Raw genomic sequence first — 15,153 nt, 5'->3', positions numbered from 1 at the left:
ATTGATTCTTCTTCAGTAAGCCTTCCCTGACTAAAACTCACATCCTTCCCACACCCAGCCCCACCACATACACATTCATTCATTCATTCATTCATTCAGTATTTATTGAGCGCTTACTATGTGCAGAGCACTGTACTAAGCGCTTAGAATGTACAAATCGGTAACAGATAGAGACAGTCCCTGCCCTTTGATGGGCTTACAGTCTAATCGGGGGAGACAGACAGACAAAAACAATAGCAAATAAATAGAATCAAGGTGATGTACATCTCATTAACAAAATAATAGAATCAAGGTGATGTAAATCTCATTAACAAAATAAATAGGGTAATGAAAATATATACAGTTGAGTGGACGAGTACAGTGTTGAGGGGAGGGGAAGGGAGAGGGGAGGAGCAGAGGGAAAGGGGGGAAAAGAGGGTTCAGCTGAGGGGAGGTGAAGTGGGGGGTAAAGGGGGAGCAGAGGGAGCAGAGGGAAAAGGGGGAGCTCAGTCTGGGAAGGCCCCTTGGAGGAGATGAGCTCTAAGTAGGGTTTTGAAGAGGAGAAGAGAATTAGTTTGGCGGAGGTGAGGAGGGAGGGCATTCCAGGACAGCGGGAGGACGTGGCCCAGGGGTCGACGGCGGGATAAGTGAGAATGGGGGACGGTGAGGAGGTGGGCGGCAGAGGAGCGGAGCGTGGGGGGTGGCCAGTAGAAAGAGAGAAGGGAGGGGAGGTAGGAGGGGGCAAGGTGATGGAGAGCCTTGAAGGCTAGAGTGAGAAGTTTTGGTTTCATGCGGAGATCGATAGGCAACCACTGGAGGTTTTTAAGAAGGGAAGTTACACACACACACAAACACACACACACACACACAACACACACACACACTTTATTTACCCTTTCAACTCACCCATGCACTTAGGCACACCCAACAAGCACTGAACTATACACCCCACAACAATTAGGTATATATCCTTCCACTTAGATTCTTACCTTACCTATATTGTATTGATTGGGTCCTCCCCATTCAACTGATGCTGGACCTATAAGATTCTAAGGGAACTCTGGTAGTATGTGGGAGACAAGCATACCTTGAAGGTGCAAGGGAAGGAGAGCGGAAAAGTGGGGACAGGTCTGTTAAGGTGGTGAGTCAGGGCTGCAGTGAACATGTCGGGTAATTCTGTTTTACTGTATTCTCCTAACCAAGTAGTACAGTGCCCTACACATAGTAAGCACTAAGCAAACATCATGGATAAATTGCAGGAAGGAAGTGTCTCTTGGAATTTCCACAGCCTCAGAGAAAGGCTGGAGAACAAAGAGGCAGTTTGAGTGGCCAAGAAGCCTTCTGAAAGGGAGTGTTAGGCTCTTCACCCCACTACCCACTTCCCTCACAGGCCGGGAAAGGGGAAAGATTATACTTCCACATAGCCTGCCAATGACACCTTGAAGGAAATTACCTGGCCCAGAGACCCCCTAGTAAGCAAGCCAGAAAGCAGATTCAAAGTTACCCCAAACTCCACACCTCCTTCACCCCCAAAACCTTCCTCTTATCCTCCTAAACTCCACAACCCCTCACATTAAATCGAACATATTCAACTCCAAATAGCCTCAGGCTCTGGAGGCTTATATAGGGCAGGGAGAGGAGGGTAGGGGCGGGGCCCGGCCTGACATCAGTAATCCACTTGGTTAGTAGCAGCGGGGTTAGAGATCAGGTATCCTGGAGGGAAGCCCTATCAGCTTCATTGGAAGAGGGGATGGCTTTGGGAAAGATAGGGTAGGATGGGATAGGGGATAAGGGATAGGATTGGATTGAATCTCTAGCATGAAAGGATTTGTCCAGGGAAGCACAAATTCATTCATTCGATAGTAGTTTTTCCAGCTCTCCAGAGGGTCTCATCTCTGACCTTACCCCCACCCCACCTTTTCTTTCCTTTCGCTCCTCAGAGCCCCCACATGCGACCTGCTGACACTGGACCCCAGGAGTAGTCAGAGCAGTCTGGCCCTGTAAAGTAGAAAAAAACATCACTCTTCATTTGAAAAGGGTTCGGGGCCGAGCCTGCAAGGCAAAGGCTGTGGGGCCTAAACTGGATACAAAAGGGTTCAGGGCCCAATGTTCAAATCAAAGCCTGCCTGGCCCAAATGAGAACGAAAAGGGTTCGGGGCCAAACCTGCAAGGCAAAGGCTATGGGGTCCAAGCCTGAATGAAAAATATACAGGGCCAAACCTGCAAGGCAAACTCTTGGGTGGCCAAACTGGTTCCAAAAGTGTTTGGGCCTAAACCTGCAAGGCAAAGGCTGCAGGACCCATACTGAAATGAAAAGTGTTCAGTGACAAACCTGCAAGGCAAACTCTGTGGGGGCTAAACTGGAACAAAAAGTGTAGGGAGTTAAACCAGAGAGACAAAGGCTATGAGGCCCAAACCTGAAGGAAAAGGGTTTGGGGCCAAACCTGCAAGGCAAACTCTAGGGGTCCCAAACTGGAAACAAAATGATTCAGGGCCAAACCTGCAAGGCAAAGGCTGCGGGGCCCAAAGTGGAACAAAAGTGTTCTGGGTCTAACCTGCAAGGCAAAGCCTGCGGGGTCCAAACTGGAAGGAAAAGGGTTTGGGTCCAAACCTGCCAGGAATAGGCTGCCTGGCCCAAACAGGAACAAAAAGGGTTCAGGGCCAAACCTGCCAGGCAAAGGCTGTGGGGCTCAAAACTGAACAAAAAAGATTCGGGGCCAAACTTGCAAGGCAAGCCTAAGGGGACCCAAAGTGCAACCAAAAGTGTTCAGGGCCAAATCTGCAAGGCAAATTCTGGGGTGGCCAAACTGGTACTAAAAGGGTTTGGGGCCAAACCTGCAAGGCAAAGGCCGCAGGGCCCAAACCAGAATGAAAAGGGTTCGAGGCCAAACATGCAAGGCAAACTCTAGGGGTCCCAAACTGGAAACTAAATGGTTAAGGCTAAATCTGCAAGACGAAGGCTCTCGGGCCTAAACTGGAACCAAAAGTGTTCGGGGCCAAACCTGCAAGGCAAAGGTTGTGGGCCCGAGCCTAAACGAAAAGGGTTTGGGGCCAAAAATGCATGGCAAAAGCTGCAGGGCCCAAACCTGAATGAAAAAGACTAGGGGCCAAACCTGCAAGGCAAACTCTAGGGGACCAAAACTGGAAACAAATGGGTTCAGGCCAAACCTGCAAGGCAACCTCTGGGGGGCGGGCAAACTGGTACCAAAGGTGTTGGGGGCTAAACCTGCCAGACAAAAGTTGCAGGACTCAAACTGAAACCAGTAGGGTTTGGGGACAAACCTGCAAGGCAAATTATGAGTGTGCCAAATTGGAACCAAAAGGATTCGGTGCCAAAGATCCAAGGCAAACCCTTGGGGGCCCAAACTGGAATGAGAAGTGTTCAGGGCCAAACGTGAAATGAAACGGATTCAGGGCCAATCCTGGAAGGCAAACTCTCGGGGGGAGGGCAACTAGAACGAACAGGGTTGGGGGCCATACCTGCAAGACAAAGGCTGCAGGGCCCAAAACTGAACGAAAGGGTTCGGGGCCAAACCTGTAAGGCAAACTCTAGAGGGTCCAAACTGTAACCAAAAGCGTTTGGGGCCAAACCTGCAAGGCAAATGCTGTGGGACCCAAACAGGAATGAAAAAGGTTCGGGGCATAACCTGCAAGTCAAAGGCTGCGGGGCCAAAACTGGAACCAAATGTGTTAGGAGCCCAACAAACAAGGTAAAGTCTGTGGGGCCTAAACCTGAACTGAAACGTTTCAGGGCCAAACCTGCAAGGCAAACTCTAGGGGGCCCAAACTGGAACCAAAAGGGCTCAGGGCCAAACTTGCAAGGCAACGTCTAGGGGGCCAAAATTGGAATGAGAAGTGTTTGGTTCCCAGTCTGCAACGCAAAGTCTGGGGGACCCAAACTGGAATGAAAAAGGTTCGGGGCCAAACATGCAAGGCAAAGATTGGGGGGGGGCAAACCTGCAAGGCAAAGACCGCAGGGCCCAAACTGAAACCAAAAGTGTTCGGGGCCAAACTTGCAAGGCAAAGGCTGTGAGGCCCAAACCTGAACGAAAAGGGTTCAGGTCCAAAGCTGCAAGGCCAAACTTGTACTAAAAGAGTTCCGGGCTAACCTGCAAGGCAGAGCCTGCGGGGCACAAACCGGAAAGCAAAGCGTTCGGGGCCAAACCTGCAAGGCAAACTCTAGGGGGTCCAAACTGGAACAAAAAGGCTTCTGGGCAAAACCTGCAAGGCAAAGGCTGCGGGGCCCAAAATGAAATGAAATGGGCTGGGGCCAAACCTGCAAGGCAAACTCTAGGTGGTCCAAACTGGAACCAAAAGGGTTGGGGGCCAAACCTGCATGGCAAAAGCTGCGGGACCCAAATGGAACCAAAAGGGTTTGAGGCCAAAGCTGCAAGGCAAAGACTGGGAGGCCAAATCTGCAAAGCAAAGGCAGCAAGGCCCAATGTGGAAACAAAAGTGTTCCGGGCCCAAACTGCAAGTGAAAGTCTACAGGACCCAAACTGGAAAGAAAAGGGTTCTGGGCTAAATCAGCAAGGCAAAGGCTGCCTGGCCCAAACTGGAACGAAAATGGTTTGGGACCAAACCGGCAAGGAAAAGGCTGCCTGGCCCCAAAGAGAAGGGTATGGGGCCCAAATTGGAACGATGAGAGTTCGGGGCCAAACCTGCAAGGCAACGGCTGCGGGGCCCAAAATGGAAGCAAAAGGGTTAGGCCCAAACCTGCAAGGCAAATTCTGGGGTGGTGGGCAAACTAGTACAAAAGGTGTTGGGGGCTAAACCTGCCAGACAAATGTTGCGGGACTCAAACTGAAACGAATATGGTTCGGGGACAAACCAGCAAGGCAAATTCTGGGGGGTCCAAACGGGAAAAAAAGAGTTGGGAGCCAAAATTGCAAGGCAAAGGCTGCAGAGCCTAAACCTGAATGAAAACGGTTCAGGTCCAAAACTGCAAGGCAAAGATCGGGGGCCCAAAATGGAATCAAAAGGGTTCGGGGCCAAAACTGCAAGGGAAAGGCTGCGGGGCCCAAACCTGAATGAAAAGCGTTCGGTGCCAAAGCTGCAAGGCAAAGGCAGGGGACAAACCTGGAAGGCAAAAGCCGCGGGGCCCCAAACTGGAAACAAAAGGGTTCGGGGCCAATCCTGCAAGGCAAAGGCTGTGGGGCCTAAACTGGAACCAAAAGGGATCGGGGCCAAACCTGCAAGGCAAAGGCTGCTGGGTCTAATCCTCACCGAAAATGGTTAGGGGCCAAACCTGCAAGGCTAAGGCTGGGGGGACAAATCTAAAAGGCAAAGCCTGTGGGACCCAAACTGGAAGGAGAAGGGTCCGGGGCCCAATCTACAAGGCACAGTCTGGGGGACCCAAACTGGAATGAAAAAGGTTCGGGGCCAAACATGCAAGGCAAATCGTGGGGGAGGAAACCTGCAAGGCAAAGGCCGCAGGGCCCAAAGTGGAACCAAAAGGGTTCAGGGCCAAACTTGAAAGGCAAAATCTAGGGGGCCCAAACTGGAACCAAAAGGGTTCAGGGCCAAACCTGTAAGGCAAAGGTTGCGGGCCCCAAACCTGAATGAAAAGGGTTCGGGGCCAAACATGCATGCCGAAGGCTGCAGGGCCCAAACCAGAAAGAAAAAGGTTCGGGGCCAAACCTGCAAGGCAAACTCTTGGGGACCAAAACTGGAAACAAATGGGTTCGGGCCAAACTTGCAAGGCAACCTCTGGGGGCGGGCAAACTGGTACCTAAGGTGTTCGGGGCTAAACCTGCCAGGCAAAAGTTGCGGGACTCAAACTACAACCAATAGGGTTTGGGGACAAACCTGCAAGGCAAAGGCTGCCGGGGCCCAAACTGGAACCTAAAGGGTTCGGGGTCAATTCTGCAAGGCAAGCTCTGAGGGGGGGCACACTGGAACTAAAAGGGATGGGGGCCATACCTGCAAGGCAAAGGCTGCAGGTCTGAAACCAGAACAAAATGGGTTCGGGTCAAAATCTGCAAGGCAAACTCTATGGTGCCCAAAATGGAACCAAAAGGATTCAGGGCCAAAGCTGCAAGGCAAAGGTTGTGGGGCCCAAACTGGAACCAAAAGGGTTCAGGGCCCAACCTGCAAGGCAAAGGCTGACCGGCCCAAACAGGAACGAAAAGCATTCGGGACCCAACTTGCAAGGCAAAGACTGTGGGGCCCAAACTGGAAGCAAAAGGATGCGGGGCCCAACCTGTAAGGCAAAGACTAAGAGGCCCAAACCTGAACGAAAAATCTTCAGGGCCAAACTTGCAAGGTAAACTCTGGGGGAGCCAAACTGGTACCAAAAGTGTTCGGGACCAAACCTGCAAGGCAAAGGCTGGGGGACCCAAAATGCAATGACACAGGTTTGAGGACAAACCTGAAAGGCAAGCTCTGGGGTGGCCAAAGTGGGGTGGCTGAGCCTTGGGGACCGCCCGTCCCCTTCTTCCCGCCTGGATCTGCTGTCACATGGGCTCAGGATCTCTGCGCAATTGGAGCTGAGCCCTGGACCACCGGTCCCCTTATTCTCGGCTGAATCCGCCGCCACGTGGACTCGGGAGCTCCTCTCCCTTGCAGCGGAGCCTTGGACCGCCGGTCCCCTATTCCTGGCTAACTCTTTGGCTGCCGATCGCCGATTCATCTGCGCCGCGACCGCCTCTCCCGGGGAGCTGAGCCTTGGACCGCCCGTCCCCACTCCCGGCTGAACCTTTCTCCTCCAGTCATCGTCGCCACATCGACTCGAGACCTCCGCTTCCTTGGAGCCACGCTATCAGTCCTCGATGACCTGCCCCTGGGCATATAGTCAGCTCTGCAACCCGGACCTCTGCACCACCGCTCAAGGACTCCGCCACTGAGGATCCCCCCCGCCCCCCTCGCCCCCACAGACCCCCTAGCCACCAGCTCCCATTGTGCTCCCCTGCTTCTCCCACCCCGGACCTTGGGACATTGTGCTCCCCAACCGCCCTTCCCCCACTCCGCTCGGAAGCGGCCATTTTGGGAAGCCCTCACTCCCTCTTCCCCCGGTAGGTGATTGATCTCCCTGGCCCCGGGCAACAATGTCCTTGTTCTCACTGTGTTAAATTTCCTTAGCCGCCACCTACGCCCGCAACCCACCCCGGACATCCTTAGGGCTCCCGCCGCCGCCCCAGAGACATTTAGACATGAGCCCCAGGACTCTCCTTGCCGCTAGCCTTTTGACTTTGATTTTGATCAGGTCGACCCCTGGTCAACACCCGACCCTGGTCATCGCCCGCTTATTAATAATATTTCATTGTATCATGTTACTATATTACTGCTTTTGCATGTTATTGTTAATTGTTCTTGTTATTGTTAATTGTTAGGTGTTAATTGCCACCTACCTCTTCGGCCTCACCATATCCTTCCACCCCCCTCCTCCCATCTGCCCCTCCCAATCCTCTCCTTCCCCTTCCCCTCTCTCGCCCAGCTCTTTCCCGCTCTCTCCTCTGCCTCCTCCCCTCCTCCTCTCCCCTGCCCTAGAACTTCGCTTTACCAGCGCCATACCTCTTCCCCCTCTTCCCCCTCCCCTTACGCTCCTCCCCACCAAACCCCCTCCTCCCACCCTCCCCTCTTCCTCACCCACGCCCCATCCCAGTCCTCCTGTCCCACCGCCACCCCTCCTCTCCCTCTCCCCGTCCAGGGCCCCGACACCTCGTTCCCATCCAAATCCTCCCGTCCCCTCGTTCTCCCCCCCTCCCCCCCCTGCTCCTACAGCTACTTTCAAGTGTGGCCTCTGGAATCCCCGCTCCATTAAACTACCTTTCATCCTTGACCTTTCCCTTTCCCGCTCTCTCCTCCTCCTCGCCCTACGGAGACCTGGCTCACTCCTGAAGACACGGTCTCCGCCGCTGCTTTCTCCAGCGGAGGCCTCTCCTTTTCCCACCCCCCTCCAGACTCACCGGAAAGGGAGGAGGCGTCGGCTTCCTCCTCTCATCCCGATGCTGCTTCCGCACTATCCCTAGTCCCCCTTCCCTCTCCATTCCCTCCTTGGAAGCCCATATCATTCGCCCCTACCATCCCCTACAGACTCTTGTAGCCGTCATCTACTGCTCTCCTGGTCCCACCACTGACTTTTTCAACCACCTTGACCCCTTTCTCCCCTTCCTTCTCTCCTTCTCTCTGATCTCTCTTCTCTCTGATCCTTGGAGACTTCAACATCCACATGGATGTAAATAATAGTGTTGGTATTTGTTAAGCGCTTACTATGTGCAGAGCACTGTTCTAAGCGCTGGGGTAGACACAGGGGAATCAGGTTGTCCCACGTGGGGCTCACAGTCTTAATCCCCATTTTACAGATGAGGGAACTGAGGCACAGAGAAGTTAAGTGACTTGCCCACAGTCACACAGCTGCCAAGTGGCAGAGCCGGGATTCGAACCCATGACCTCTGACTCCAAAGCCCGTGCTCTTTCCACTGAGCCACACTGCTTCTCCCGGTGACTCCTCTGCTGCCCGCCTGCTATCGCTCCTCGACTCTGCCAACCTCCTGCTCCATCATACCTCGCCCACTCACCGACTCGGTCACACCCTCGATCTCATCATCTCCTACCGCTGCACTATCTCCTCCCTCACCAACTCTGAAATCCCTCTCTCAGACCATAACCTTCTCACCTGCCTCCTCTCTCACACTTTCTCCTCCTGCAAATCTGTACTACTCCCCCACAGAGACCTCCAGTCTCTTGATCCCATCCATCTCTCCAAAAGCATCTCTCCCCACCTTGCCCCCCTGATCAGGTCACCGCTCTCAACTCCACCCTCTCTACTCATCTCAACTCTCTCGCCCCCCTCTCCCTCCGCCGCTCTCGCTCCACTAACCCACAGCCCTGGGTCACTGCCTCTGTCCGCCTCTTAGGCTCCTATGCTCGGGCTGCTGAGCGCTGCTGGCGAAGGTCCAAGCACCAAGCCAACCTTATCCATTTCAAATTTATCTTTTCCTGCCTTAACTCTGCTCTCTCCTCCGCCAGGCAAAACTTCTTTTCTTCCCTCATTGACACCCATGCCCGTCACCCCCGCCAATTGTTCTGGACCTTTAATTCTCTCCTCAGGCCCCCTGTTCCTCCCCTTCCCCCATCCCTCACCCCCAACGATCTGACCACCTGCTTCATCACGAAAATTTACACAATCAGGTCTGAGCTCCCCAAAGTCACCCCTCCCCCTTCTGCCTCCCCCCCCCAACCCTCTCTCCTACTTTCCCATCTTTCCCTGTAGTATCCTCAGAGGAGATCTCCTCCCTCCTCGCCAGTGCCACCCCCTCCATCTGTGCCTCGGACCCGATTCCCGCTCACCTTATAAAAACCATCGGCCCTTCCCTCCTCCCTTCTTTAACGTCTATTTTTAACCGCTCACTCTCCAATGGCTTTTTCCTCTCTGCCTTCAAACATGCCCATGTCTCCCCCATCCTAAAAAAACCCTCTCTCGACCCCACTTCCCCTTCCAGTTATCGCCCTATCTCCCTACTACCCTTCCTTTTCAAGCTCCTAGAACGGGTTGTCTACACTCGCTGCCTAGAATTCCTTAACTCCTATTCTCTCCTGGACCCCTTCCAATCTGGCTTCCGTCCCCTCCACTCTACCGAGACTGCTCTCTCAAAGGTCACCCATGACCTCCTTCTTGCCAAATCCAATGGCTCCTACTCTATCCAAATCCTCCTTGACCTCTCAGCTGCCTTTGACACTGTTGACCATCCCCTTCTACTCCACACCTTATCTCACCTTGGCTTCACGGACTCTGTCCTCTCCTGGTTCTCCTCTTATCTCTCTGGCCATTCATTCTCGTTCTCCTTTGCAGGCTTCTCCTCCCCTTCCCATCCTCTAACTGTTGGGGTTCCTCAAGGGTCAGTTCTTGGCCCTCTTCTGTTTTCCATCTACACTCACTCCCTCGGTGAACTCATTCGCTCTCACGGCTTCAACTATCATCACTATGCAGATGACACACAGATCTACATCTCTGTCCCTGTCCTCTCCCCCTCCCTTCAGGCTCGTATGTCCTCCTGCCTCCAAGACGTCTCTACCTGGATGTCTGCCCGCTACCTAAAACAACATGACCAAAACTGAGCTCCTCATCTTCCCTCCCAAACCCGGTCCTCTCCCTGACTTCCCTATCACCGTGGACGGTACGACCATCCTTCTTGTCTCTCAAGCCCGCAACCTCGGTGTCATCTTTGACTCGGCTCTCTCATTCACCCCACACATCCAATTCATCACCAAGACCTTCCGGTCTCACCTTTATAATATAGCCAAGATCTGCCCTTTCCTCTCCACCCAAACGGTTATTGTACTGGTACAGGCTCTCATGCTATCCCGGCTGGATTATTGTGTCAGCCTTCTCTCTGATCTCCCTTCCTCCTCTCTCGCCCCACTCCAGTCTATTCTTCATTCCTCTGCCTGGCTCATCTTCCTGCAGAAACGCTCTGGGCATGTTACTCCCCTTCTTAAAAACCTCCAGTGGTTGCCTATCAACCTCTGCATGAAACAAAAACTTTTCACTCTAGGCTTCAAGGCTCTCCATCACCGTGCCCCCTCCTACCTCTCCTCCCTTCTCTCTTTCTACTCCCCATCCCGCACGCTCCGTTCCTCTGCCGCCCACCTCCTCACCGTCCCCCTTTCTCGCCTATCCCACCATCGACCCCTGGGCCACGTCCTCCCGCTGTCTTGCAATGACCTCCCTCCTCACCTCCACCAAACTAATTCTCTTCCCCTCTTCAAAGCCCTACTTAGAGCTCACCTTCTCCAAGAGGTCTTCCCAGACGGAGCTTCCCCTTTCCCCTCTGCTCCCTCTGCTGCCCCTCTACCCCCACTCACCTCCCTTCAGCTAAGCCCCCTTTTCCCCCGTCTTCCCTCTGCTCCTCCCCTTCTCCCTTCCCCTCCCCTCAGCTCTGTTCTCGTCCGCTCAATTTTATACATTTGTTATTACCCTATTTATTCTGTTAATGAGATGTACATCACCTTGATGCTATTTATTGCTATTGTTTTAATGAGATGTACATCCCCTTGATTCTATTTATTGCTATTGTTTTGGTCTGTTTCCCCCGATTAGAATGTAAGCCCATCAATGGCCAGAGACTGTCTCTATCTGTTGCTGATTTGTACATTCCAAGTGCTTAGTACAGTGCTCTGAACATAGTAAGCGCTTAATAAATACTGAAAGAACGAATGAATGAATAAATGAACAAAAAGTGTTCAGGGCCAAACCTGCAAGGCAAATTCTGCAGGACCCAAACTGGAACGAGATCGGTTTGGGGCCAAACCTGCAAGGCAAACTATGGTGCCCAAATTGGAACCAAAAGGGTTCGGGGCCAAAGCTGCAAGGCAAACTCTTGGGGTCTCAAAATGGAACCCCAAGGGTTTGGGGCATTACCTGCAAGGTAAATTCTGGGATGCAAGCTGGTACCGAAAGGGTTCGGGTCCAGCCCTTCAAGGCAAAGGCTGTAGGACCCGAACTCTAATCAAAAGGGTTCGGGCCCAAATCTGCAAGGCAAAGGCTGTGGAACCCATACTGTAATCAAAAGAGTTCGGGGCCAAACCTGCAAGGCAAAGTCTGCAGGACCAAACCTGAACGAAAGGTTTTGGGGCCAAACCCGCAACACAAACTCGAGGGGGCCCAAACTGGAACCAAAATGGTTTGGGGCCAAACCTGCAAGGCAAATGCTGGGGGACCCAAACTGGTAGCAAAAGTGTTGGGGGACAAAACTGCAAGCCAAAGATTCAGGGGGGCAAACCTGCAAGGCAAAAGGTGCGGGGTCCAAACTGGAAACAAAATGGATCGGGGCCAAACCTGCAAGGCAAAGGCTGTGGGACTCAAACTGAAACAAAAAGTGTTCAGGGCCAAACTTTCAAGGTAAAGGCTGCATGGCCTAAACTGATACTAAAAGGGTTCGGGGCAAAAGCTGCAAGGCAACGGCTGGGAGGAGAAATCTGAACCAAAAGGGTTCGGGGCTAAACTTGGAATGCAAAGACTGAGGGGGGTACACCAGCAAGGCAAAGGCTGCAGGGCCCAAAATGGAACGAAAAGGGTTTGGGTCCAAACCTGCAAGGCAAAGGCTAGGATGGCAAAACTGGAACGAAAAGGTTTGGGGGCCAAACCTGCAAGGCAAAGGTTGGGGGTGCAAAACAGTAACGAAAAATGTTCAGGGCCAAACCTGCAAGACAAAGATTGGTGGGTCAAAACTGGAAGGAAAAAGGTTCGGGACCAATCCTGCAAGGCATAGACTGGCGGGCCCAAATTGGAATGAAAAGCGTTGGGGGCCAAGCCTGCAATCACAGATTTGGGGGACTAAATTGGAAGGCAAAAACTGGGGGACCCAAACTGGAACAAAATGGTTCGGGGTCAGGCTCACAAGGCAAAGGCTGTGGGTTGGGGGTACAATCTGGAAGGCAAAGGCGGGGGTGCTCAAACTGGAATGAGAAGCGTTCGGGGCTCGGACTGCAATGCAAAGGTTAGTGTGTCCAAATGGAAAGATAAGGGTGGGGCCAGGGCTGGAAGGCAAAAGCAGGGGTTCCTAAAACGGAATGAAAAGGGCTCAGGGCCAAACCTGCAAGGCAAACGCTGCGGGGCCAAAACTGAAACGAAAAGGGCTTGGGGCCAAATGTGCAATACAAAGGCTAGGGGACCCAAACTGCAACAAAAAGGGTTTTGGGGACAGACGTGCAAGGAAAAGGCTAGGGGTCCCATAAAGGACCGAAAAGGTTTGGGGGCCAAACCTGCAAGGCAAAGGCTGGGAGGGCAAAACTGGAACAAAACAGATTTGGGATGAAACATGCAGGGCAAATGCTGCGTGGGCAAAACTAGAACGAAAGAGATTTGGGGCCAAACCTGCAAGACAAAGGTTGGGGGCAGGGGGGAGAGGCGGCAAAACTGGAAAGAAAAGCATTCAGGGTCAGGTCTTCAAGGTAAACGGAGGGGGGGACAATTTGGAAGGCAAAGGCTGGAGGTCCCAAAATGGAATGAGAAGGGTTCGGGGCCAAACCTGCAAGGCAAAGGTGCGGGACTCAAACTGGAAGCAAAAGCGGTTTGGGGCCGAAGCTGCAATTCAAAGTCTGCGGGCTCAAAGTGGAAGGAAAAGGGTTTGGGGCAAAACCTGCAAGGCAAAGACTGTGGGGCCCAAACTGGAACCCAAAGGATTCGGGGCCAAACCTGCAAGGCAAACTCTAGGGGTCCCAAACTGGTACCAAAAGGGCATTACCTGCAATGTGAACTCAGGGGAGGCTAAGCTGGTAACAAAAGGGTTTGGGTCCAGAACTTCCAGTCAAAGACTACGGGACCCAAACTGAAACGAAAACGGTTCGGGGTCAAATCTGCAAGGCAAAGGCTGCAGGACCCAAACTGGAACCAAAAGTGTCTGGGGCCAAACCTGCAAGGCAAAGGCTTCGGGACCCAAACTGAATCGAAAAGAGTTGGGGAGAAGCCTGCAAGGCAAACTCTGAGGGGGCCAAACTGAAATAAAAAGGACTGGGAGCCAAACCTACAAGGCAAAGGCTGTAGAGCCCAAACCTGAATGAATAGATTTCGGAGTCAAACCTGCAAGGCAAAGTCTAGGGGGCCCAAACTGGAATGAGAAGGGTTTGGGGCCCAATCTGCAAGGCAAAGTCTGGGGGACCAAAACTGGAACGAAAAGGGTTCGGGGCCAAACGTACAAGGCAAAGATTGGAGGACAAACCTGCATGACAAAGGTTGCAGGGGCCCAAACTGGAACCAAAATGTTTCGTGGCCAAACCCTGCAAGGCAAAGGCTGCGGGACCCAAACTAGAAAATGGTTTGGGGCCAAACCTGCAAGGCAAACTCTAGGGGGCCCAAACAGGAATAAGAAGGGTTGGGCGCCCAGTATGCAAGGCAAAGTCTGGGGCACCCAAACTGGAACGACAAAGGTTCAGAGCGAGACATGCTAGGCAAACCTGCAAGGCAAAGGCTGCAGGGCCTAATGTGGAACCAAAAGGGTTCGGGGCCAAAGCTGTAAAGCAAAGGCTAGGGGGGAAACCTGCAAGCCAAAGAGTGCAGGGCCCAAACTGGACCCAAAAGGGTTAGGGGCCAAACATGCAAGGCAAACTCTGAGGTGCCCAAACTGGAACCAAAAGTCTTTGAGGCCAAACCTGCAAGGCAAAGGTTATGGGTTCCAAACTGGAATGAAAAGAGTTTGGGGCCAAACCGGCAAGGCAAAGACTGCCTGGCCCAAAATGCAACCAGAAGGCTTGGAGGTCAAACCTGTAAAGCAAAGTCTGCGGGGCCCAAACCTGAATGAAAAAGGTTCGGGTCCAAACCTGCAAGGCAAAATCTAGGGGACCCAAAGTGGAATTAAAAGAGTTCAGGGCATTACCTGCAAGGCAAACTCTGGGGGGGCCAAGCTGGTACCAAAAGTGTTCGATACAGACCTTCAAGGCAAAGGCTTACTGGCCCAAACTGGAATGAGAGGGGTTCAAGGTCCAAGCTGCAAGGCAAAGTCTGCGGGAACCCAAACTGCTACCAAAACTGTTGGGGGCCAAACCTGCAAGCCAAAGATTCAGGGGGGCAAACCTGCAAGGCAAAAGTTGCAGGGTCCAAACTGGAACCAAAATGGTCCGGGGCCAACCCTGCAAGACAAACTCTAGGGGGACCAAACTGGAACAAGAAGGGTTCAGAACCCAGTATGCCACGCAAAGTCTGGGGGACCCAAACCAAAATGAAAAAGGTTCGGGACCAAACATTCAAGACAAAGAGTCGGGGGCAAACCTGCAAGGCAAAGGCTGCGGGGTCCAAACCTGACCGAAAATGGTTCGGGGACAAACCTGTAAGGAAAATTCTAAGGGGCCCAAACTGGACCTATAAGGGTTCAAGGCCAAACCTGCAAGGCAAAGGCTACAGGACGCAAACTGGAAGCAAAAGTGTTTGAGGCCGAACCTGCAAGGCAAAGGCTGTGGGGCTCAAAGTGGAAGGAAAGGGGTTTGGGGCACAACCTGGAAGACAAAGGCTCTTGGACCAAAAGAGAAAAGAAAAGCGTTCGGGGCATTATCTGTGAGGCAAACTCTGTGTTGGCCAAGCTGGTACCAAAAGGATTTGGGTCCAGACCTTGAAGGCAAAGGCTGCAAGACCCAAACTGAAACAAAACGGGTTCGAGGCCAAACCTGCAACGCAAAGGATGTGGGACCCAAACTGGAACCAAGAGCGTTCCGGCCCCAACCTGCAAGGCAGATTAGACT

This window comes from Ornithorhynchus anatinus, unplaced genomic scaffold (genome assembly GCF_004115215.2).
Source record: "Ornithorhynchus anatinus isolate Pmale09 unplaced genomic scaffold, mOrnAna1.pri.v4 scaffold_175_arrow_ctg1, whole genome shotgun sequence".
NCBI classification, from domain to species: domain Eukaryota; kingdom Metazoa; phylum Chordata; class Mammalia; order Monotremata; family Ornithorhynchidae; genus Ornithorhynchus; species Ornithorhynchus anatinus.
This window is presented reverse-complemented; position numbering follows the sequence as displayed.